The following is a 26,701-nucleotide window of genomic DNA, read 5'->3' as shown; positions in this document are numbered from 1 at the left end:
ACATCTGACTAAGGCTACTGACGATTGGCCGGGGTCTGACCTCGCTGTGTTTGAGTCGAGCATGGTACGCCATATGTCATATGCTTTTAGACTACCTCCACGATTGGCCTATACACTGCGCTATATAATTCGGCACATATAAATCAGAATTATTGTCAGTTTTTGACTCAAGACGCAAGCTTCTTTCTCAAGACGCAAGCTAACGACTATCATATCTGTTCAAAATATATATTCAAGTGCAAGGAACCATATCTGGTTTCTTTATACGAAATCACTTACGGGAGATATTCATCATTTTCTACCCCGGTATCCAAAGATTTTCGTCTCATATCAAACTCGTGCATAGTACATTCACGTGTATCAATCCCGGGTATTGATTTTAGTATCTCTGCTGGACCAATTAATTATTATTAGCCAGGCGATGTCGGTGTGCGTCCTGTACAGATACGTCAAGTCAAGTCAGTGAAGTAAGTCATCAACTTGGTTATGGTCACTCAGGTTACGAGATATTTAAACACAAAGGTATTTATAGTATTTATAAACATCCACCTCAGAAATGAAATGATCCCCAATCTTCCACTTTTTACTTTTATCAATACGTTGACCTACAATAAGCACATTTTATTTATCATAATTGAAACTTAAAGGGCATTTCGTGATCCACAGCATCATCCCCCCACTTTTCTCAAAAGAAGTTGAGATTTTTATATCACTGGAAACCTCTTGCTACATAATGTTTATGTACAAAATATTTCTTGCAGATTAATTCTTTTAGCAAAGATATCGTGAAATTTGAATTTCGTTCTGGTGCACCAGAACGAATTTACAACACATTGTCTATGGAGCAGTGCAATATACATAATCATGCATAACTCGCAAACGCACGATCGGAAGCAACTGAAATTTTGGGAATAAGCTCTTTTCGTGGATATCTACTGAAATATGTCATAAAAAGAAGATGCTAGGATCACGAAATATTCCTTTAATTTATACCTTTCAGCAAATTGGGCTGCAATGTCGAGCATTCTATTTAATTCGTTTTCATCGTTCGCAAGAAGTAATACGTCATCCGCCCAGAAAAGACTACCAGTGCATTTTGAATTTGTGAAATTAAATACCGTTTCCCGTCTTACCAGGTAGCTCTACAATCCACGAAAAAAAGGTTGGCACACTTTGCCTGTCTTTTGGTATATCTCTGCCCCCGCTCCCCCAATTCAATGTTGGACCAAGCCATGTTGTCAACAGGCCCGTAAGACCCTCCAACATTGAAAGATGGGGAGTGGGGAAGGGTGAGATATAGGGGGTAGTCTGTACTTCACATATACTGCATGTATGTTTCACTCGCCTCTCCAATTTTGGTAGGGCACGCATTTCAATTGTTTAGTGCAAGTGTGCCAACTATTAATTTCGCGGATTGTAGATATTCAAGTAAAAATTAATTAATTTTTGTTTAAATGAGTCACACCCCCGTATTTTCAGACTGTTTTTGATGCTGAAACAATCGAGCATTTAAAAAGACTATAATATTTCAGTATAGAATCAGTTATATAATCATGTTTCAAATCAAACTTTTGAATCGAATGTATAATTATCATGATAATAATTATGTCAAGTCTGTAATTATTTTATGACTAATAAGTATGGTATCAATGTTATCAGGGTATTTTAATAGTCATGTTAGTCGCGTGCAACAAATTCCACCAAGAAAGATTTTGGAGAATGAGACAAACAAAAAACACCTGTCAGTGAAAACGATCCAGATGGCGAATCGATTGGTTTCTTGAAGGTGAACTGATGGAGCAGATGCGTGAAGAAGATATAAAGTTCCATCTTGGCAATATGTTCTCCGAGACATACGCGACGACCTGTGTAATAAAAACAAAGAAAAATCACAAAAATAAATGAAACTAGACTTAGCTGTGGTCTAACCCACGAACACAGCCGTGTTGTGACCCCTAATGACCTTTGACCCCAAAATATATGAAAACGCCCATAGACATTGGCTACTGCCAATGCATGGGTGCACGTGGCACCACTTTGCTATGTTACTTGTGGCAGAAGGAGCTAGAAGGGGCATTTTGAAGGTTTTTCGTCTCAGACCGGAAGTGACCCCTTAATGACATTTGACCCCAAATAAAAAAAATACCACTATGAATTGGGTAACTACAATTCATGTGTGAACACACCGTTACTGTCCTATGTTTTTCTTAGAAAATAAAATTTTTGAAGGTTTTTCGTTTGATACCGGAAGTGACCCCTTAATGACCTTTGACCCCAAATCTGTGAGGACCCCATAGACACTGGATAATAACAATGCATGTGTGCACGTGGTGTCACCGTCCTACGTAATCTGTGAGAAAGAAGCATTTTGAGTTGAAAATCACGTTTTTGACCCCTATGACCCATGCGTGACCTTTGACCCCACGAGTTTCATATGACATGTAGGGGCATGGTCACTGATGGTTGTGACTAAGCTAGGTCCAAATCGGTGAGCCGTGACTAACGTCACGGCTGTGTAAAGAAGATCCTGTAAGAAAAAAGAAACACGGCTGTGTAAAGAACCTGTAGAAAAAAGACTAACGTCACGGCTGTGTAATAAACGCTTTATCTGACACATGTAAATGCTACTAGATTCAAAAATTTATGAAATTCAAACGTGGTGGAACAAACTGAAAATTTATTTATTGGGGTAATAAACTCAACCCAGAAAGTATCGAAACGATTATAAATGGTCAGATATATCGGAAACTGAAATATATGGCAAAAACTTATTTAATGTATATAAAGCGCAGCTTTCTCCTACGCATTTTGATACCTCTTTTGTTGCTCTACGATATCATTTGGTCGAGTTATTTGCGCTTGAGTGGCTTTGCTGCAAGTCGGATTTTGAAAGTTGCACTTAACTCCTATTCAAGTCAAATGCGTTGTACTGTAACCAATAAATGACCATTGCTTTTGTCCGCCAAATTCAAATGATGGTGGGCACACCAAGTATTGAGATGTCAGCAGAGAGAGTTCATGAGATAAGTCAGAGATAAGTAAAGGGTAGCAAGTATTGAAGTTGGAAGTCGATGGAGTAAAATAAAGTAAAGTTCATGGTTAAGTAAACAGAGCAAATCGGTGTCCTTTGTCTTGGGTGGGGGGGGTGTATTGGGTGGGGTGGGGTGTGTGTGTGTGTGTGTGTACACGACGAACGCATTTGGCTTGAACTAAGTGCAACTTTCAAAATCCGACTTGAAACCACTTAAGCGCCCATACCTCGACCAAATGATATCGTAGAGCAACAAAAGAGGTATCAAAATGCGCAGGAAAAAGCTGCGCTTTATACATTAAATACGTTTTGCCATATATTTCAGTTCCCGATATATCTGAGCATCTATAATCGTTTCGATACTTTCTGGGTTGAGTTTATTTGGGGTAATATTTCCAAATGTGACTGGACACTACGATTCAGCCGTAAAGTCGGCCCGGGTCAATTTTGTTTTATTTCGTGTTTATAAAATATATATCATAAGCTTTAAAATAGCATATCATTTGACTTCAAACGATATCCCGAAGCGGGGCTATGGTTTGTTGAACTCTGCTCCTTCAACAAAATGGTACCTTTTTCCCGGTTCTACACGTGTCTCTTTTTCCACATTGCTTGTAATAAAGTCATAATTGGCGGTCATTTCAAATCATCCCCAAGTCAACGAGGTTCAGGAATGTCCTCTCATTTTCATTGTTGGTTATACATACCTAGACAAAATACAATGCAATTGTAACCCACCACTTGAACAGGATTTAGCCAAAGCAAACAAAGACTAGATCTATTTAATGATTCTATAATGTAGAAGACTATTCTCTTCAGCAATAGGATTATTGATTGGTTTAAACGCTATCAAATGAGAAACATGTCGCGCCTAATTGAGACACCTATGAATACGATCTTCACGTACATTTTGCACTGTATCTCAGAATACAATTTGCTCATTCGTAGTGTCCACTCACAAATGAGGTGGCCAAAATTGCTTGCTCCCCCCCCCCATCGGCCTGCTAAAAATCATTTCCCCTACCCCTTCTCTGGCTGCCTAAAAACTTTTCCCCCTGCACATGCCACATTTTGGGATCCCAATTTCCAAACTTGCTTGCCCACCCCTTTCGGCTCGTCAAAATTTCTTGCCCCCCTATTTTACCCTCCCACCAGGGCTCATAATTATTGCACAGCCCCTGATTATTTGGAAAATGAACAATAAAAGCATAATTATGTCTGACATAAGGATACATGAAAACAAACGGCAAAACATTATGAAAAACTATCATGGCTATAAAATACTAACCTATTGCAAAAGGAATAAGTTCTTTTTTTTGTTGCAAAGTTCCGTTTTCATCTAAAAATCGTTCCGGGTTGAATTCATCAGGATTTGGCCACAACTCCGGATCATGATGGATGGCCCATAAATTGGGCACGACTATGCTTCCTTTGGGAATGGTGTATGACCCAAGGGTTGTATCTTCCCCGCATGAGTGTGGGGCTCCTAGAGGAGCAATGGTCGCGATTCGTTGAATTTCACACAGTGTTGCGCACGTAAAGGGTAATTCAGGTTTATCTGCTAGCTTTGGTAGGCGATTTCTACCAACCACCGAATCGAGCTCTTGATGAATGCGATCTTGAATCTCTGGATTGGCCATCATATACAATACTGCCCAACGTAAGGTAGTAGAAGGCGCTTCTGTACCAGCCACAAAAGAAATCCTGCCATCCTTGGGATATTCTTGTAATTGATCGCAGAATTACGATTCAATTTCTGCCTCTGTTGTATCTCATCAAGGTACACATCCATGTAGTTACGGGGATCGTTGAAGACGTGATCTTGTTTGTGTTCATTGACAATATTAACTACAAAATTTCTTATGTTGTTTCGGATTCGTGTTACTTCCCTCATAGAAGATATCAGGTACTTCGAGGCAGGAAGGAAACGAACCAGACCAGTACCGAGTAGAAGGCTCTTCTGTAACAACTTCACCATAGGCTTGAAGCTAGGATCAGAATAGTCGAAGCGTTTTCCGAAAACGACTGAACTAATCACATTGGCGGCTGCATTGCTAAACCAATGCCGGGGGTCAAACGGTTTGCCGTTTAAACGGTTGATTTCTTTCGCTAAAGCATCAACTTCTTCAGAGATGTTTTCCTCAAATCTTCGTTTGCCTATCCCAAAACTGCGTAAAGTTGTCAATGCAAAGCGTCTCTGCTCTTTCCACGGTTCTCCAGATGCTTCCGCAAAGCCTTCGAAGAAAAAGAATAGAGAACGCAGTATAAGTTATGTTAATCAAATATTTGTAATGCAACTTCAGTATTAAAACCCTAAAATGTTCATGTAGTTTGTATCCAGCCATTGAATGTCCGGGAATGTTTTACAGGTAAACTTGTATCGAGGCACACACAATCAAATTGCATACCGTAGAATTCCGTCTACATCACTGTAAAAGTCATAGAACACTTGACACTAGTGTTCTGTCTCTATTTCCAAGATTAGTAAGATGTCTGCATATCCATAATAAAATTTGCCTAAAATAGTGTCTCCTTACCTAACACTATCACAAAAAGGAAACATTGTTACATTAATATTTGATTTTGAAAAATAAGACAACATTTTCAAAACTTTGTTTCATTTGAACACTGGTGTTCTTGTAGTTTGAACACTGATGTTCTGAAATATTTTAGAACACTTATTACATGTGTCATGTGTTCAACTGTATCTTATGAACACGTCTCAGGTGTTCACGCTAGTGTTCTCTAAATAAATTGAACACGTGTCATGTGTTAAAAAACCGTTACATTAATGAACGCGTTCCATGTGTTCTGGCCAGGTGTAAAGAGCATTACTATTGGTAGTATTGTTTTAAGTTATAGGATCTGCATATATTTAGCTTTCTTGGGAATTTTAGATTTTAGAAATTAGACGTTTCTAATATAAGTTACAGGATATTGTGTGAAAATGGTGAATTCCAAGTTTTGACAAAAACAACTTATTTTGAAAACCTGTAAAATTACGGACGATGAGAACAGTGATTGAACGATTCAAGACGATTAACAGAATACAATTTTCATAATACATGTAATCGAAGATTGAAGCGAAGTGGGACCTCACTTAGGGAGTGTTCATTAATACTTTGGTAGGGGGGTTGGTCTTCCTCAAATTATTCGCTCGAAAACTTTTTGACCCCCCCTCGATGGACAGCTAAACTTTTTGACCCCTCTTTTGACAAACAAAACTTTTGACCCCCCCATTGTCGTACAACAAACATATTTAATAGTGTTTTATCCAGTGGTGTGGTATCTGGGTCACATGGCATTGAGGGAGGCAAATGTTTGAAACATTCCCGGTGGGACAATTCCGCATGAAATACAAGCACAAGGAAATTTTAATTTTATACTTAATTTAGACTTGTCCCAAATCAGGGTGTTTATCTGATTTTACAGGGATAAATGAAATAGAGGATTTATTTGGAGGTTCATAGGCACATCAGCATAATTTGGATCCGTGGCTATTATGATAGTACAAATGTGTGTGAAACACGCAAAAAAATTGGCCATATGGAAGCTTGAATGGTCAAATATTGTTAAAATTGGAACTAATTTATGCAAAAAGCTAAAATGGTCAAAGACTGTGACTGATGTGATACAGAAAAAAAAACAAGCAAACTGGAAAAGCCTTAAAAAATTGTCTTTTGTGGTTAATTTCAAGTTATCATGTTTAATTTCATTATTATAGCTTTTTTTTTTCATTTTTTTAAAATATTAACATATTCCCCATCCGAATACACTCCCCTACATGCACAAGGGCACACATGAAGAACTACATGATATAAATGTGACTGACTGCTGGTGGAGCACTTTCCGCCACATGAGTCACATGAATAGAGAGTTCAACAACTCTTCCTATATATATAGACTATGAGGCATGAGCATTTATCTTTCACTTCCGTAGTCCCCTATATTGGTCAATTTTACTAATTTCAATGCAGCAAAGTCCCGGGGTAAAGTTCTGCTTAAAATTCAAAGTCCATGGTCGGATTTTCGGGGTTAGATAGATAGATAGATAGATAACAATCTTTATTCAGGGTATTTCATTCAGTTTACAAAAACTGGTCTCCCATGAGACCCTGATAATAATTACATAATATAAGATTTTAACAATTTACATATCAAGAGATAAATTACATTTAAATACAAAAGAATTGAAAAGCAAAATTGAAAAATGAGTACATATATGTACATGTAGGTAATATTTACAAATCAAGATGATAAAATGTATTTTATAAAACATGAATTTTAACAAACAGGAAGTGAAATTTAGTACTAACAGAGGTGGAAAGGTGTGAATTATATGCTTATCTTTGATTTTAACATGTTCACATTCATTGATGTAAGATTAATGCGAACATCAGAAGACAGTTTGTTCCACACTGAGGCACCTCTGTAAGAAAAAGTTCGTTTCCCTGAATTATTATTCCAAGATGGCAAGACAAGTGTATTACAAGATTGACTTCTGGTACATTTTGAATGAGTTGAAGAAGTAAAAATAAATTGCCATGAGAGGTAAGAAGGAGCATCATGATGAAGACATTTAAAAACAGTTACAAGAAGCTGTTTATCCCATCTTTCATTTAATCTGTCCCAGGAAAGAGTGTTCATCATATCAGAAATGGGTGTTCTAATGTCGGCAGACAAAAGAACACGAGCAAGTTTGTTTTGAAGAATTTGGAGAGAATTACAATGTTCAGAAATGCAATTTGACCAAACAGGACTGTGTGGGAAGACCAATGCATTGGCAAGTAAATTTAATGTGGCTGGAGGAAGATAGAACTTAACTCTGCGAATGACACCAATACGTTTAGAAATAACAGAAGAAATATAATTGATATGTTCATTCCAAGTTAAGATTGGATCAAATATGACCCCAAATACTTAAATTTATCAACCTTTTCGATAGACTCATTACCATAGATAAGTGAAATGTCATCAAAATTTTTCAAAGTATGATTTGTTCCAAAAAGCATGTACTTAGTTTTCTTAATGTTAAGAGTAAGCTTGTTGATTTCAAACCACCGAGCAATTTTTAACAAACTATCATTCATCTGAGACTGAAGAGCATATGGGTCTGACAATTTGAAAAGCAAAGTTGTATCATCAGCATACATAACACATTTACAATCAATACATTCAGGAAGAGAATTAACATAAATTATAAACAACAGTGGGCCTAAGATCGAACCCTGTGGAATGCCGATGTTTACATTCTTAAAATCAGAGAGTGTAGAGTTAACATTGACTGATTGTATTCTACCACTTAAGTACGACCTAAACCAATTTAAAGTATTACCAGTGACACCATAGCTATGAAGCTTTTGAAGAAGAATTTTGTGATTTACAGTATCAAAAGCTTTTTTGAGGTCCAGGAACAATGCTCCTGTGACAACACCCTGATTCATGTTATTTAAAATGTAATCGGAAACATCAATAAGAGTAGTGGCAGTAGAGTGATTACGTCTGAAGCCAGACTGACAAGGGTTTAAAATGCTATTTTCAGTGAAGAAATTGTAAAGTTGATCATGAACAGCTCGCTCAATAATCTTAGAAAGGACAGGAAGCACAGAAATTGGTCTATAATTATTTACATCATACTTATCACCATCCTTATGAATAGGAGTAATTTTGGCTTGCTTCCAGTCATTTGGAAAACAAGATGTATAAAGCGAAAGATTACAAATATAAGCCAGAGATTTACAAATAACTGGAGCAGCCAATTTTAAAAGCCTTACATCGAAATTACTAATACCAGGTGATTTGCTGTTGTTCATCTTACAAATTTCATCAAAGACAAATTCAGGTGTAATATAATCAAAACAAAATTGAGCATTAACACAATTACCCAGAGCACATTCTTTGTCATCATAATCATTACTGTTAAATTTAGTGGCGAGACTGTTTCCAATTGATGCAAAAAACTCATTGAATTTGTCTGCAGTTTCTTTATCATTAGCTGTGATTCCCTCATTAGATTTGACAGCATGAACGGAAGACTTATTGTCAGGAATCAACTTTTTAATAGTAGACCACAACTTTTTAGAATTATTTACATTTTCATTAATAGCATTACAACAGTAAGTCTTTTTCAAAGACTTATTCATATTATTAACCTTATTTCTTAACACTTTAGCAGTCTTCCAATCTTCAGGATTGTTGGTTTTGTGTGCTTTCTTGAAGTGGTAATCTCTATCTTTAGTTAATTGAATGAAGTCCCTAGTAATCCATTCAGGAAGTGGTGATCCTTTCACAAGCTTTTCTTTTATAGGTGCATGATCATCACAAACATCATTGAATAGTTCTTTCCAAACACTTAATGCATCATTAACATTATTACAATTTAAAACCTTATCCCAATTTTTACCCTTAATAGAGTTAACAAAATCATTATCATTAAATTTTTTCATTGAGCGATACTTAATTGTTTTTGAAGGAGCTTTTGGTTTTTTATTTTTTTTTTTTTTGGTTCGCTATCAATAAACTGGTAGATTCCAAAATCAGAATTGTTCAGTATTACAGTGAGCCATTATAATTATGCAAGATAATGTTGCATTCAATTACTTTTATTGTCACTAATCATCTGATATTTTTAACTCTTTATGACCATTTTACTATTGAATACTTTAATTTTAATAAACATCAGTATAATTTGAGTTCAACGAAATGGATTCATCATGACTAATAATAACATATTTTTAATAAAATTCGACTATGGCATAGTCTAATATCAACAGAGAAATGCCGCGATCTTCTTGTAAGGTTGAGTGGTAATGACAAACGGACATTCCGAATGAAATAATCATGTGAATTAGACATCTTTAGCTTGTTTCGTTGTTGAAAGGGAAGCTGCCCGAGCGAAGTAAACCACGCAGACGCGCCGGACGCGAGTTGTTAATCGGTGATGAACAACGGTGAAACATGATTGAATCCTAATTCCTTTACCGTACTATGCATCACTAAGAAATTTATGATTATAGGAACTCATATAGGCAAAGTATATAATAAAACTTGGATATCATTATTCAGATGTACACTGATAATAATTATTATATTAAACTAATGAATAATCTGGTGGATATGTGTGCCAGGGATGTGTGGATGTGCATGAAAGGCTCTACTTATTTGGAAAATTGACAATTACAAATTTTGCAAAAATGTAAATTGTCATTGAGTTCACATATGAGAGACAGACCATTTGGACCTAATAAACAGACCTGTGTGCCAGACTTGTACCCGAGTCCAGCTTGTCCGAGTCCGAGCCGAGTCGAGTCCATTTGTATCCGAGTCCGAGCTAAGTCCGAGTCCTTTTGTGTCCGAGTCCGGACTTCAGTCTAAGTCCGGGAGTGCCGAGTCCGAGTCCAACAAAAATAAGACCCGAGTCCGGACTCGAGTCTGGGCTCGGTCAGAGTCCATACCCGGAGTTGGGGAGGTGGGGAGGGGGGTCATTCAATTTTAATGTGACATGTATCTGCCTACTGGCATTGCTTAGGAATTTGTATAAAAATGAGTCATTGGGTATAACAAAACGAAAAAGGGTAATTGGGAAAAAAAATTGAAAGAAAGGGGTCATTTGGTATATCATTTTGAAAAAATGGGTCATTATTTCCAAAAAATGGAGCAAAATTATATATTTTGTTTCTAATTTGAAAATTTACATTCAGTGTGCACGTTTCTCTCTTTCAAGAGATTAATTGGAAAGTACCATGAAAGAACTCTTAGATATTTTTTATAGTCCATATATTTAACAAAATTGTGCATTTCATTAATTATCAATTTTCATTAATGATAACAATAATATAATTCTGATAAGTTACAGATAAATCTAAATAATTTGGTGGTTATGTAGGATATATGACAGATCACAGATTTGACAGCCCCAATTAATTTGGAAGACGGCTAAATAAGTAAAGTCAACAAATTTGAGATCTATTTTGACATTTTTAGATAATAATTTCACAGTTTACATGGATTTAATTGGACTGGACTCGGCTTCGAGTCCGAGTCTTTTTGTGTCCGAGTCCAAGCCGAGCCGAGTCTTTTTGTGTCCGAGTCCGAGCCAATTCCAACAAAAAGTGGACTCGAGTCCGAGTCCGGACTCGAACGATACATCACTGCTGTGTGCTACGAATCGCACTTCTGGAAATGTTAAGACATGCTATCAGGTGTACTATTAAATTGCACTTGGTAAGAAGTTTAGGAATTGTGCTATAAATCGCACTCAGACAAGTGATAAGGTGTGCGATCACACTCGCGTGCCTTAAAACTCAATCTATGCAGTAGGGGGCATTGGGTGAAAACATAGTCGTATTTATAAAATAGGATCTTTGGATGAGAGCCAAAACAATTCCATAGAAACCTTGAACATTGAATTTCTAGGTCCAAATGGATTTATATTAAAATAAATAACAAAATCTGTCTAAAATGAAAGTTACTGTTAAAATTGAAAAATAAGGGGGCCTTTGGGTGACAGAACAAAATATATGGAAACTATGAAAAAATGGGTCTTGGGGTGACAGTGCATATATGTTCGACAACTATATAAATAAATAAATAAATGTCGGTGTTTTATATAGCGCCTTTTTCGGATCTTAGAGGGATCAAAGCGCTGTAATTTCGCTGCCATGGTGGATCATCACAATCAGAGTCGCATCAACTAGGCTGGTTGCAACCGGACTTGGCGCAAACCTATCCGCACTTAGATTGTAACATCCACCAATTATCTATGCAGCTCCCCAAATTCCATTGGGTGAAGGAAGTTTTTGATAGCCAAACAACTAATCACCGATTTTTTGAAAGCAGGAGGAAACCGGAGATCCCGGAGGAAACCTGCGAGAGCGAGCATGGAATCGGGATAAACCATGAGTCCTTGGGCCGCGCCGGGGCTTGAACCCGGGACCTCAGTGGTGCAAGGCGAAGGAATAACCGCTGCGCCAACTCGCCCTCCCTATATGGGTCTCTGGGTGACAGCAATGCTGAAAAGGAAGGCCTTTAACAGCCCTATACATTTTTTGATGCTGCAAGGCCATCTTCAAACTTCATTACTCTTCGCATACAAAATGCACACATCATGTACGAGTTTGGTGGCACTTCTTTAACTATTGTGACTAAGGACACGATCAAGTCGAATCAATTCAGAGGAGTTCTTTAATGCTCTGCGTGCTAGCCATGTGCTTCAACAGAAAAAATTCAAGTTTTGAAATTTTTACTCAAAATATCAAGAGCTATCTTAAGAACTACTGAACCAATACTAGGCTTAATTGTACTCATTTTAATGCATTTTTCAAGCTGATTCCAAATATGGTCATGAAAATTCACATTTCTGAAATTTTTGAATTAAACATTTTTTTTTTTTAAACATGTCGTCTGCAGTCGACACCCGCGTGAAGAGAGTTAATCCATCCGAAATGAATACAGTGGCCAAAACTTTGTTGCATGCACCATTTCCAGGTCGGTTTCTTGATTGTGGTTACATAAATCATGTGAATGGAATCCATGGGTTCCTACAGTCACCGATGACAGTCGACTGTAGTTTCGATAGGTGTAGATTGTAGTAAGTAAGCTTCTTGATCCGACTGCCAACTTCGAAGTCGGCTTCTGCTCTGCACACCTTCCATGTCGTAAGAAGGAAGTCTGAATTTGGATCATATAATTATGATCTAAATAACACCATTTTCAACAACAAAAACCCGAGACGAATTGCAGTGAAATCATCACAGTAACAATCACAAAACTCGCCTACCGGTGTGCATTTGTTTATTCATGATGCAGTCATGTCTACAGTAGAATTCGTCTCGACCTTTGCAGGACTTAACCCCATTAAAAGCTATTAAACCAAAATAACACTCATTGAAACAGCTCAACTGATTAAATCGGATCTTCTCTGGTTGTGCACAAGTGACTGTTTTCATGTGCGATATCGCAATAAAGCTGGTATTCATAGCTTCAGTTGGGTAACCGATTATAAAGGAAACGAAAGGAAACAATGTTATGTGTGGCTTTGTTCACGAAATCAGACAATGGCGTGCTTTTTGTAAACCAGCATTCTTGAAAATGAGCAACATAATGATTTTTGACTTAACACGGTTTGGAAATAATTTCTTCATATTTTTGGTGTTATCTGTCGTTTACATGTCCTTCCTAAAACACAAAAGTACGACCCTCTCCAAACACCTAAATTAGCTAAAAATTTAGGACATGTTACAAAACTATATTGTCTAGAATTTTAGAAGAGTACTTTTAATATTGGCCGGTTATTTTTCACACAGCGACGTTAACTAGGCAATGTACTATTACCTATAACATTAACTAAAACACCAAAGTACGAATATTTCCAAACATCTAAATTAGCTAAAATTTAGGACATGTTAAAAACTATATTTTCTAGAACTTTAGAAGAGTACTTTTAATATTGGCCGGTTATTTTTCACACAGCGACGTTAACTAGTCATATCCCCATACTGTTAACGTAGGGCTATTTGTAAAGGTCACGCGTCAATGGGAAAGAGCACTGTGTATTGTGTATAGGAAAACGGACAGTAACTGCAGTATGTATAATATTTAAATAATGGTCTTAGAGCCAGTAAACGTAATAAATATCCATTTTACTTTCCTTATATAGATTGATTGACGTGACAAGCAGGCGGGCGCACAAGTACCCGGTAGCCAATGCGATCACTGATTTCAGTCAATGTTGACGTCACTTGCATAAATTAGTGACTGGATTATGATAATTTATACAAGGCCCTCGTCTCGCCCTACGGGCTCGCAGGTTCAACCCGAGTTCGATCGTTCAACTTACGCAGTCTGTGGCCCATGGACTTGGCGAGCCCAAAAGTAGTGATAAGATTCAAGTGCTGGTCGTGAGGGAGGAAACTTAGAGGACCTTGAACAAGGCTAAATTTTCTCGGACAAACTCTTATTCGTGAAAGCATGAATAACATAACACCGTCGGATTATAAAATAGATAATGTGGACTAAATTTAATGAGATACACAAACTTTAGGAAGCGGTTAGAGAGTATGAAAAAAACGCCTGTTGATCAAACTTGGAATGAACTGCATTTATGCATGCATTATGTAATTGTTAATATCTTCGCAACCAGTCAACCGAATCAAATAAATTTCCGTATGTGGTGCACAATAAAATAGGCTATGCGCCACATTTTAAATTTTTTGAATTTGATGTCTAATTCTCGACTTACGTTCAATTTTATTCACTCGGTAATTTGTTCTGGGACACTCTGTATACTACTCATGTGTGTCATTGTATTGCACTTATTAAAATTAGATACGCTGTTGACTATATAATTAATAATTATGTTTAATATATTTTTCAAACACGGTATAAATCACTCTGGGACACCATGTATATGCCTTTTTTGTGTGACGAAAGAGACAAGAAATAAATACCTTGCATAAAAACTTTACAATATAGATTGGGTTTTATGTTTGTACAGCCGCCCAGGGGCCATTTTAGAAGAAACAAGAAATGTCTTTAAAAAAGACAATGCCTCAAGAGATTCCAGCATTCACCATTTTTTATTAGCTTATAAGAGATACTTGAAATGCTAGCTTTAAGCCATCTTGCAATGGTTATAATTCTGATGTATTTAATGCAGGAATACCTGCATGCCGGGTGGTAGTCCGAATAATCAGTCCCAAAACAAAATATTCATTTACTGACATGATCGATGGACCCTGCATTTTTCCATACATTGACGCTGTAGCCTTCGTACTGAGTGAAGAAGGCTACACACAAGGAAACTAGGCTATAATCACGTATCATGTGCCCCGGATGCGTATAGATAATTGAGGGCCTCCTTCAACTCCCAACTTGTGACCACAGAAATAGCTTAATAACTGTGTAGGAAATACAAAAAAATTGAAATTTGGACACCAGAAACTTCAGGTTGAAAGTCAAAAAGTGTCAATTGGTACACCTTTATACAGAAGTTATCATACAGTGATAGTAAGATTTTTTCAAATAAAATCTCTTTTCTGTAAAATTGATTGCTGTGCTGAAAAATGTTGCATAATGGGTACTTGCTTTTTTGTACAGTAATTCATTTTAAGGTACCGTCAATGATGGTCACAGAATTTTGAAAAATACATTTGCCCATAACTTTGCTAATTTTTTTCCCTACAGACATGGTTGACCCCTCATTTTTTAAGTTAAATAATCACCTTTCTAAACAAAACAATTTCAATGTGAAATATCCTACTTGCAGGGTTGTCACCAGGACAAAAAAAAGTACTAAAAAGGCTACTTGGAAATTTGATGATCATACCTATAGACGAATCCAAATACACGCATTCCTACACCTGACTAGCAGCCTTTAGTTGGGTCCCCGTCGGCTACAATGCATGCAAAATGTGAAATGATTCGGCCTTGGCGGAAATTTTAAACTGCATTCCATCGCCCGTTTTACACCTTCCGCGAAAACACAGGTAGGCAAAAGAAGTTTACAACACAATACAGTTCCAACAGTTGTGCAAATAAAAGCCGCCTTACACCTAGAGAAGGTCAAGGAGGGTTAATAGAATAATACAAAAGAGATAATTCCGCAGGTAATCCCGTCGCATCTATTCATAGATGTACAAATGGATGAACAAAAGGACTATGTATGAATAGATGCGACAGGATTACCTATATTGTATATTATTATTCTATTAACCCTCCTCGTCTTTGCATCTTCTTTAGGTGTTAGGCGGCTTTTATTTGCACAATCGGGTGCTCAAAACCCCAGGTTGGTGCTAGCGGGAAACCAAAGATGGCCGACCAAATCCTGACCATGACTTGGCTCGTTGGATTCGTCTATAGCATGGAGGACAGGCCTAGGCAAAAAAACCCTTTTTTTTCTAATAATTTCTCCGTAAGCATCATTTATGTCGACAAATTGTTCCGCAAATTGTTCGCAAATCCACAACAGGGTTGCAAATATACCATATGGCCGTGTGTTTTGAACTCGCCACCCTTAGCGATAAATCACAAATACTATGAATTTTACACCAATCAAGTTTCAAATTAGAATATCTACACAACTATCAACCCTAAACCAGCAAAAGTATACATTTTTGGAAAGCTGAAGCAGGGGTGCAAATTGTGATATCTTCCTCAGGAGCAAGGTGTTTAGGCTCAAGATTTCCTCAATCATACCAGACATAAAATAGCTTTATTTTGCACTTAGAAAGATATGAGAATGTTAACATAACTTGTATTTTAAGCGCGATTCTATATGTTAAGTCTTCGAGCTTCCAAAAAGGCTTCTTGAGGACAATGTGCGCCCGTAGCTCGCAAAAATTGCGTATTTTACACAAGTTTGGGTTAATTTTGGTGGGACAGAGGCTTCTTTCCCCTTTCTTTTCCTTTGCCCTCCCCCATTTCCTCTTTCATTTTTTGTCAGAGGGAGCACAACTTGTTCAGTGCTTTATGGTTCAAATTTCCTCAATATTTTCCAGTTCGTCCTCTTCTCACTGCATGGCATGCATTAGTATTGATACACTGAATTCCTTCATGACTTTTGTTCCTCATTGAGATATGATTGCCGCCTCTCTATAAATTTCCTCAGATATGTGCCCTGTTTCCACCTGCCTTCACCCAACTTTTTTCCCTGTTAAATTACATTGAATACTTCTCTGGTGATGCATTGTAAATTTTCTCATACACATTGTAACCCATTTCCATAATTATTCTAACAGCGACAGCCGACACCTTCCTCTTTTTGCTCTTATTTCTTGAACAATCATGTGAATTCCTCTAATTTGCACAACCAGTATCTTTTAAAGATTTTCTCTCTTCCATTTAGTAGCTTCATTACCTCATAGCCCTCCCCTATTAACTTGTTATCTTTTGCTGAGATCTGTTTCCCTCTATACGTCATCTTATACCTCACTCTTCTTTTTCTTTCCTCTTTCCCCTCCTCTTTTCTTTTCTTCTCCCTCCCTCTTTTTCCTCTCTTTTTTTTCTTCCCAAGGCATTATTTCCTCAATTTTGACTGTCATTTCCTAGGAGCGGTGCTTCCCGCTCCCGCACAATTTGCATCCCTGAGCTGAAGGCAAAGGCAATTTAAATATACACATTTCAACTCATTGTACAGGGTGACCTTGAAGTTATACAGGGTGGAATAGGATGATAGGATTAGTAATTAAAAATTTACAGCAACTTTTTGATTTTGAAGACATCCGCATTGCTTACTACATGAAAACAGGTAGTTTTGTACATAAAAGTTTGCATTTTGTAGACTAAACCAATCATAAAGAGCTCAAAATGATTAAAAACAATTAGCAGAATTAATAATCTTTCAAAAGAGCTCTTAACCATGTCTGTAGCCCATATGGATGCAAAGATATGATCAGTTGATTCAACACGCACACACAAAATCTTTATTCCCCATAGACCAGTGGACTTCGGTTGTATATATAAATGCGCATATATAAATGCGCACGTGACATCTACAAGTCGCCATACCGTATTAAACGATATAAGGTACCCGGATGTACATAAACTCCCCGTGCAAAAGTATAGGGAAAATGACAGGTCGCAAGGAAAATTGCTTTTGCAAAATAGTGGCATTGATTGCAAAGGGTAAAATAACTTGACCCGAAAGATAAACTCTTTATTAACGTTTTCCATCACGGAAAAAAAAATTAACTACGGAAAAGCTAGATATAGCTGATTTACAAACTTATATTTCATAATTTCCGTGCTAAATGGGCGTGCCAATTGGCCATATCTATGACGTAGTGCTGGTTTCATACTATCATGCTGCTTGCCGCCGAGCGGCGTGACACACGCGCATTGTAGACAAACAGACACAATCAAGACTTGTGAATGGCTGATAAGTCATGCCTCTTGTCGCAACGGCATGAAAGTATGAAAGGGGACATGATTGGCTTTAAGGTCAGAACTGTGCAGGCGGCGGATGACATGATCGAGCCGGCAACTTGTGAAACCGCCCGGCCGTATGGCATTTTCCAATATAGTCGGTTATTTTGTGGGGTTCATTCGAACCCCAACGGTTTTAGCTTGTATTTATATTATTTATCAACATAGGCCTATTTGTTTGTGATATTTCAAGCGTTTTAAAATTTCAAAATTACTGAATTTAGAGAATGCAATGCGGCCACCACCTGGAACTGTGGTCGCAATTTCAGTGATTGACAGTGAGGTAACACGAACATGGCACTGGCCATCTGGTCACGTGCGCATTTATATATGCGCATTTATATATACAACCGAAGTCCACTGTAGACTTTGCACATACCGCCACCGCCTCAACCGCCACCGCCTCAACAACCACCTCGGCCATTCTGCACTCAAACAACTGTAACTCCACTATCTTAGCTGATAAATAATTCACCAAACACACTACTATACCTTTTGTTTATGCAGAGATATAACAATTTGAACGAGTCTCGATTTGGAAAAGCGTAACAAAACCACCATTTTTGGGTGGCGAGTTCAAAACGCGTGGCCACATGTCACTCGGAGTGCGACAATTTGTACAGATAAATTTATCACAGGTATTTTTCTATTAATTTGGCCATTCGTCTGCATATTACCAAAAATAACGTCATTTATGTCGACAAATTGTTCGCAAATCCACCGGTTAGTTTTAAGGATATAATACATGGCATAATATATGACAATTTATCAAAATAAATTTATAATGAACGCTTTTGTGGATATTTGCCAATACACTATACATCTGACATGTGTATATGATTTATGTCTTCAGTAGGAATTCAGCTGAGACTAGTCTGAGGTTGTAGTAAGCATGGTAAGAAGCTACAAATTTCAAATGATTGAGGACTTGTTCTCATTGCTTACCTGTATTTTCACATCATATTTTGTGGTCAAATGTGTAAATTTGCAACACAATCATTTCGTAGTGTGTACGGCGAACGTTGTGCTACTATTCAAACATGGAAGTCGCCGATACTATTTTACGTACCCGTATCAGCAAAAATACAGCTGATTTAGCCAAAGTGAACATGGGATCATCGGTTATAATATATTCCTAGCATATTGAGCTAACACCACAGCTACTTGGGTTTTCACAATATACTAGTAATAAAATAAAGAAAATCAGTAAGCTTAACCCATCGAGCTGTATTAATAGCTCGATGCTTCTGAGACGAATATACCTAGGGGAGACCGGGGCAAAGTGGAACAATTTTTTTTTATCCAGCCCAATCAGGATTACGAAGGAAGGCACCAATATGAACCTCACGCCAATCGGGCCGTCTTCACGTACCAGAAGTAAAGTTTGACATATCGCACGACTCTGGGATAATTGGTTAAAAAGATAGAGGGTTAAGTGCACTAAGTACAAAAAAGTAACTTTATCTCATTAACAATGATCCTACCCCTCCTACAGATATGCGACCACTGACGTTTTTGTTCCTTATGACCAGAGGAAAAGTTTGACATATCGCACGACTCTGTGGTATATTTGGTTAACAAGATAGAGGGTTAAATGCACAAAGTAGAAAAAGTGACTATATCTCATTAACCAATGATCCTACAGATATGCGACCACTGACTTTTTTGTTCCTTATGACCAGAGGAAAAGTTTGACATATCGCACAACTCTGTGGTATATTTGGTTAACAAGATAAAGGGTTAAATGCACAAAGTAGAAAAAGTGACTATATCTCATTAACCAATGATCCTACAGATATGCGACCACTGACTTTTTTGTTCCTTATGACCAGAGGAAAAGTATGACATATCGCACGACTCTGTGGTATATTTGGTTAACAAGATAGAGGGTTAAATGCACAAAGTAGAAAAAAAGTGACTATATCTCATCAACCAATGATCCTACAGATATGCGACCACTGACTTTTTTGTTCCTTATGACCAGAGGCAAAGTTTGACATATCGCACGACTCTGTGGTATATTTGGCTAAAAAGATAGAGGGTTAACTGCATGAGTGTGATGTTCTTATTACATGAGCTTGGCGATTGAGGGCCGCATATACAAAAGTTAATGGGGGTATTCCGCTTTGCCCCGTGTTCCACTTTGCCCAGGTCTCCCCTAAATATTCGTTTCAGGCTGAACTATTTAGGTGCCGTTCACACAAAAAATCGACATTTTTGTAAGACGGGGGGTGCAGGCCCTCTTAATATCCCTAAAATCCTTCACAGATACCTTATTTCAGATTAACTTCTTTAAAACAATAAAAACTTTACACATTCAAAGCTTTATATTCTTTTCAAAGTCCAGAATCAAGTCAAACATATTTTATAATCACTCTTCAAGGCAACCATTTTACAACAACCCCGTATAAAGAATTTATGACCGTCCCTGCCATTTTCTTTTCTAATGCATAATTCATTAGCCCGACATGCAGACACATTCAGCATTTTGTACCGTAAGAATTTCGTGGCAACATGGAAAACGTAGCCCAAACCTGAGCGTTATTAATATTAGAGTACTTGACAGAATGATTTGTCATCGCAATCCAGCTATTATTCCGCCCAATAGTCGTGTTTTAGGTTCCAATTCCAATACATACTGCTTTCGGCAGAACAATTCACTGCACGTTAGGAAACGTAAAATCTAAAAGATCAGCTAGCGCAGACAAGCTTGAGGGGAAGGGGTTGCTGGCAGAGGGATTGTCTCCCCTCGAGTTCTGTACTTTTACAAATCACGTGTTAAAATCACGCATTTTACTGACTCATTTTTGACGTTAAGGGCTGAGAGCTGAGAGCACATCACTCCCTTAACTCCCTCACAGCCTTAACTGATTTTGAAATCTGCGATATAATACAAATTTTATGACAAATTATTAAAAAGTGATATTTTTGACATTTAACAGTCCTCGAAGTAAAGTTTATCAATCTAATGATATGCATTTAAAGTAGAAAATTGATTTGATTTGAGTTTATTAAGCATATCATCGTAAGAGTCAAATAACATATTGCACAGAACATACATAATTATTATAAAATACAAATTAAAATTAAAAATTGACACGATAATATGCCAAGGATATCCCTTAAAGTCAGCGACTTATTTCCAAAGGGGTCCTTATAAATAACAATGAAAATATATATATATATTACAACTATTTAAAACATGAAACACCTAAATTACAATATGAAAAACTATATAACCATGTGGTCTAAGAGGATAATTTTAGCATCTTTTTTAAACCTTGATTTTATATTGCACAATTTTACATTTTCGGGAAGTTTGTTCCAATCATGGATTGCATTGTAAAAAAAGGAAGCAAAATCTGCTGTTTTGATTTTTGGAACTTGGAAGTTAAAATTGCTACCCCTAGTGTTATAACGATGAAGATGAGATAATTTGACAAAGTTTTCTTTCATATAGCTTGGGCAAACATCATGAAAAATATTAAAAACATGGTTCAAACGGAGCTGCTCCTGATATTTGAAATGCCTAAATCTTGAAAGTCCGCTTTGTTAATATGATACATGTGATCTTTGCCCAGAATAAATCTGATAACTTTGTTCTGAGCTCGCTGCAATCTGATCGAATGATATTTAGAAATGGCACAATACCAGGAGGAAATAGAATAATCAAACAGGCACAAAACAAGACCTGGGCAGACCATTTTCTTCACTTTTTGATTAAAAAAATTTGCTTGTTTGTAGAGGAATTTCAAACGAGAATTAACTTGTTTCACAATTTTGGTTACAATTTCCTCACCATCAAGAAACTGATTAAGTTCTAGACCAAGATAAACAACAGTATGCTTAGACTTAATTATTTTACCATTGTTAAAAATGATAGAAAAATCAGAAACATTATTGACCTTACGCTTCGATCCAAAGAGAATCAGTTCAGTTTTGCCTATGTGCAGAGAGAGATTATTTTCTATAAGCTATTTATTGCAGCTCTCCAAGCCAAGTTATCACGAAGAACATGACTGATTCTCTCTGGATCTTTGTCGGAATATATCAAAGCACTATCATCAGCATACTGCAACATAATACAATTAATAGAAGTGGACATGTCATTAACATAGCATAGGAATAAAGAGGACCTAAAATACTGCCTTGGGGAACTCCGCATGTTATGACAAGAGGATCAGACTCAACCCCATCAATTTGAACAATTTGTTTACGATCACAAAGATAAGATTCAAACCAGGCTGTGGACTTACGGTAACACCCATGGCAGACAGTTTGTTACACAAGATTTTATGGTCAACACTGTCAAATGCCTTCTGTCAAAAACACTGTCAAATGCCTTAATTGATACATGTCTGGTTCACTAATGTATTTCACTAATTCATTTTATTGACTTGTCATTATTTTTAATTACCTACAGCTCCATGAAAGTACACACTGTCATTAATGTATTTCGCTAATGTATTTCACTAATTCATTTTATTGACTTGTCATTATTTTTAATTACCTACAGCTCCATGAAAGTACACACTGTCATTAAGTTTATGGTATTGATGGTATTGATATGCAAAAACTAATGCAAACTCTGCAAAAATGCATAAAATGCACACAGGTGCCTACAATTGCACGAAATTAATATCTGTAAAATATGATAATAATTTTTAAAAAATCCTTTTGATTTACTTAGAAGGGCAGGTTTCATTTAAAATTTCATTCCATTTAATTGAATTATCATTTTTGATAACTCCATAAAAGTACACAGAACCTCTTTATTAAAAGTTGAGTGAAATGCACACGTGTCCCTACCATCTCTTAACCGCCAAAATATTAAAGTAATACTTTTCAACAACTAAATATCATAGTCATGAAATTAATGATGCATCTGGTAGCTTAGATCATAACGTTCATATACTTAGTTGCAATTATCCCAGATAATTCTTGATTTGTTTTTACAGAGTCTTGAATTGTCGAGGTTTTTGATCAAAAACGTCACTCGGTGTATTTTGAAACTTGAGACATAACTCTTCTCAAATTAGCCCCAAATCATAAGGGGTGGTGCAATAATTATGTGTACCCCCGGGGTGGTGAATTATAGGGGGGGCAAAGATTTTTCACATGATATATTCATTAGTGGCCTTGTGTGAAAAAAACGAAGTAATTAGCATTTACCGTTCTGTTGTTATGACACATTTTACAGCGATACCCAATTTTAATGGTTATGATGGTTGTCCATATAAATATTGAATGTCAGCACACTCATTGTAAGTTAGATTTGGAACAACTTGGTTCAAGTTAGCAGTCAAGTTAGCTCAATCGATAAGGCGTTCGACTATGGTGCGAGAGGTTGCGGGTTCGAAGACTGGTGGTGCCTAGTACGCTCTCGTGGAAAACATTGAATTAGCTTGAAATTCCCCTGGACAAGGAACTTACTGCTAATTTGTCTCGTTGTAACCCGTACGAAACTCGTGGAGCTGATCCTGGTTGCGAAGGTTATTTGTGGAATGTCTAGGGTGTGCGCTCTTGAAGCAGCAAAGTCCCTGAATTGTTGTTTAATGGTTTATGGAATGATGTGGGCCGTAGTGGTCAGTGCCAACCTGTAAAGTGTGCTGAGGCTTGTGGATCAACGTCTTACGTGAATATTGATTCGTTGACGTATTGCACCTTTTTACTCTTCCTGTATACGTTTAATACCCAAATGATAATGAATTGCTCATCATAAAGTGTCTATGTGTTTAGTTTAGCGTTGAAAGTGTTCAATTTAGACTTTACCTCTACACCTTTACCTTGAAAGCCCCTAGAAGAGTTTAAACCGGCTGATATCACATGCATTTAGCAAATCAATTCTTTTAATAATTATCATAACGGTTAAGCAGTGCTTTTTCACTGATCTGGACTCCTCTCTACTAATATATCGTAAATAAATAAATTATATGGTCCTTGAGCATGTTGAGGAAAGCCGCACCTTTAGGCTTTTTCACACTAATTTGGCCATAAAGTATTGTAAATTTTGATTATAAAAAAAGTCCCGATATTGAGCCAGAGGGATTATCAAGCTGCCCCGTTACCAGGTCTGCATGCCATACAGCTGCGCACTTGCTTTTTTATTGGTGTCCCCGGTGGCATATCAGCGGTGAGCGGCTATGAAAATGTTCACGATAGTCATGGTCATAAGTTTTGGCCTGTTTTACTGGGACAATAATGCGCACGAAGCGCATAAAACCATTTTACACTATTTTAGCACAAAGGTGATATACTGAAGTAATTTGCAACATTACACTATTTATGCCCCAAATTAAGGTGTTTAATGGTCTAAAACGAAGATGCACAGGGCAATTCTGGACAATTTCTGCCAGGTAGATGGAGCTGCCCCCACGCCTGTTGCGGATTTTCTCGTCCAGAGGCTTTCCCCCACGAATGACCGACAAATTGCGTTGGGAGGAAAGGGCTTACAGGGCGTTGTGAAGCAATATTTCCTTGATTTCCCCTGTCAATTGAATGCTTGACTGATCACCACAAACTATACAATATAGGATATAGGATTTCCTGACTAGATCAGTCTTACTTTAACTTCTGAAACTAGTATAAAAATATTTTAAGCACGGATTTTGAATTCTCACTGCACGGATTTCTATTCTCACTGCACGAACGTGCCAGGAGGCACGTTAAAATAGCCACTGCAGCCGTCTGTATCAGGAATATAGTTGCTCAAACAGGTGCGTAGCAAGCGGGTGGACAGGGTGGACGAAGTCCATGGGCCCCGAGCAAAAAACGAAAATTAAACTAGGGGGCAATATAATAGGGCTGATGAAGGAGATGCCAAAAGGGCCCACACTGCTCCTTGTCAATGGGCCTCAGAGGCTACGCCCCTGCCTGTGATTGCCATCCATAACACCCTTTCTAGAGTAGGTAATAACATCACTGCAATTTTCCCCTATTTTTGCACGTGTTTTTTTTCAGTCAAAATAAATGTCCTTTTTGCCCACTATAGCTGATTTTACTGATACATGCAACAATTTTCGTCAAACTCAGTCCACTTTTGGCCAAATAAACGGCTGATTTCACATGCATATAGCAAATAAAATAAATTTCAGTTTTTTTCCTACATTGTAATTATCATGATTAAGCAGTGCTTTTGTCCATAATCTGGACTCCTCTGTACTATTAGGTCTATGTCGCAAATAAATTGTATGTATCCTTGCAGCATGTTTAGGAGAGCTGCCAGGAGCGTAGCAAGTGGATGGACAGGGTGAACGAAGTCCGGGGGGCAGGGTTCAGGGGCCCGAGCTTAAGCGAAAATGAAACAAGGCGGATAAAGAAGATATTAAAAGGGCCCCGTACTGCTCCTTGTCCATGGGCCCCGCGGCTCTTGCTACGCCCTGTATTCAAAGTTGTCTGTCTTTCGTCTCATTCGTAAAACCCAAAAAACAACAACAATAACAAAAACTTCGACGCATTCCTGTAGATGGAATTCTTCGGTATTTAACTCAAAATAAAATGGCTGAATCATTCAAATGTGGAATCAAATTTACTACCGTAGGCTTGTGGAAAAATTTATTTTACAACAATTTACAACAATATTATACTTTCAAATACGTGGACGTACCGCAATTACTTTATCGCTTACCTTCACCATCGTCGTCTTCGGTGAGTTGAGATATTGGTTTATCACTTATACTTGGACTATTGAAACCTTCTTTTACATGTTTGAAATCATTTAAGACAATAACCAGCTGCCCACCAAGGTACACGCTGAACACAGATCCATACTTTTGGGCTAGCGAGTTGAATAGTTCAGCCGGTGGTAGTCCTTTACGATAAATCGACATGGCAAAATTGGGTAGATATCCAAGAAATGGCCAACCCCATGGTCCTGGTGGAAGATTTTGTTTAGGCCTACGAACCCACCATGCTAGAAACAGAAATATCATAACACATAGTAGGGCCGTTGGAATATTAATACTGGCGATGAATGTCATGGTTGACGACGAACTTGGTAAATTTCAGAACAAAAATGATCTAAACAGTAGGAGCAATTGTGCAATGGTATATATGAATTATTGGAGGGCGCCCTGAGAACATGTGAACATTTTGCACATGATCAGATAGTTGCCTTTCAATCACCGATGGCTATAGAAATTGCTGGCTGGTCGACATCACGTCTTTATTTAGTGAGTACATTTTATTCAGAATCAATTTGATTTGTAGTAACTTGAAATAAGAATTAAATATATTGCAAAGAAATTAAATTATTGGTTTCAGCTAGTTATTTTGTGTTAGATCTCGGTTTCCTCTTTTGGCGTTTAACGTCATAATAGTATATATGAATTATTGGAGGGCGCCCTGAGAACATGTGAACATTTTGCACATGATCAGATAGTTGCCTTTCAATCACCGATGGCTATAGAAATTGCACTCATAAAGCACTTGTTGGGCATTTGGTGACATAGATGTAGCAAGAAAAATTTAGATACATTTGCAAACCTGAAAATATTTAGTGTGAGAATCCGTTCACCTGAAATTCTTTTTTCAATTTATTATTAAATAGGAGAGCAAGTTGAAGTGAAAACTGGGATCAATTGTGGCCTTGTGGGTGCAAACTGCGTGTTATACCATGCGTGCAAAGTTTTACATGAGCAAATGAAACAAGTTTTCATAATGAGTTTAATACTGTTTGTTAACAGTAATATCTCCTGGGACACACACATCCTGGATTCTGAGTCATTGTTTAAGGAGGAGAAGAAACAT

The 26,701-nt window shown here is 37.3% G+C and overlaps 1 pseudogene; it reads right to left on the bottom strand.

Annotated features, from left to right (window-relative positions):
• Window positions 1-412: 412 nt before the first annotated feature.
• Window positions 413-25,954, bottom strand: LOC140166207 (cytochrome P450 2J4-like; annotated as a pseudogene).
• Between the last annotated feature and the right edge of the window lie 747 nt (window positions 25,955-26,701).

The sequence above is a fragment of the Amphiura filiformis genome, chromosome 12 (assembly GCF_039555335.1).
Source record: "Amphiura filiformis chromosome 12, Afil_fr2py, whole genome shotgun sequence".
Classification (NCBI taxonomy): Eukaryota; Metazoa; Echinodermata; class Ophiuroidea; order Amphilepidida; family Amphiuridae; genus Amphiura; species Amphiura filiformis.
The sequence above is the reverse complement of the archived record's forward strand: the minus strand, read 5'-3'. Positions and strand labels throughout refer to the sequence as shown.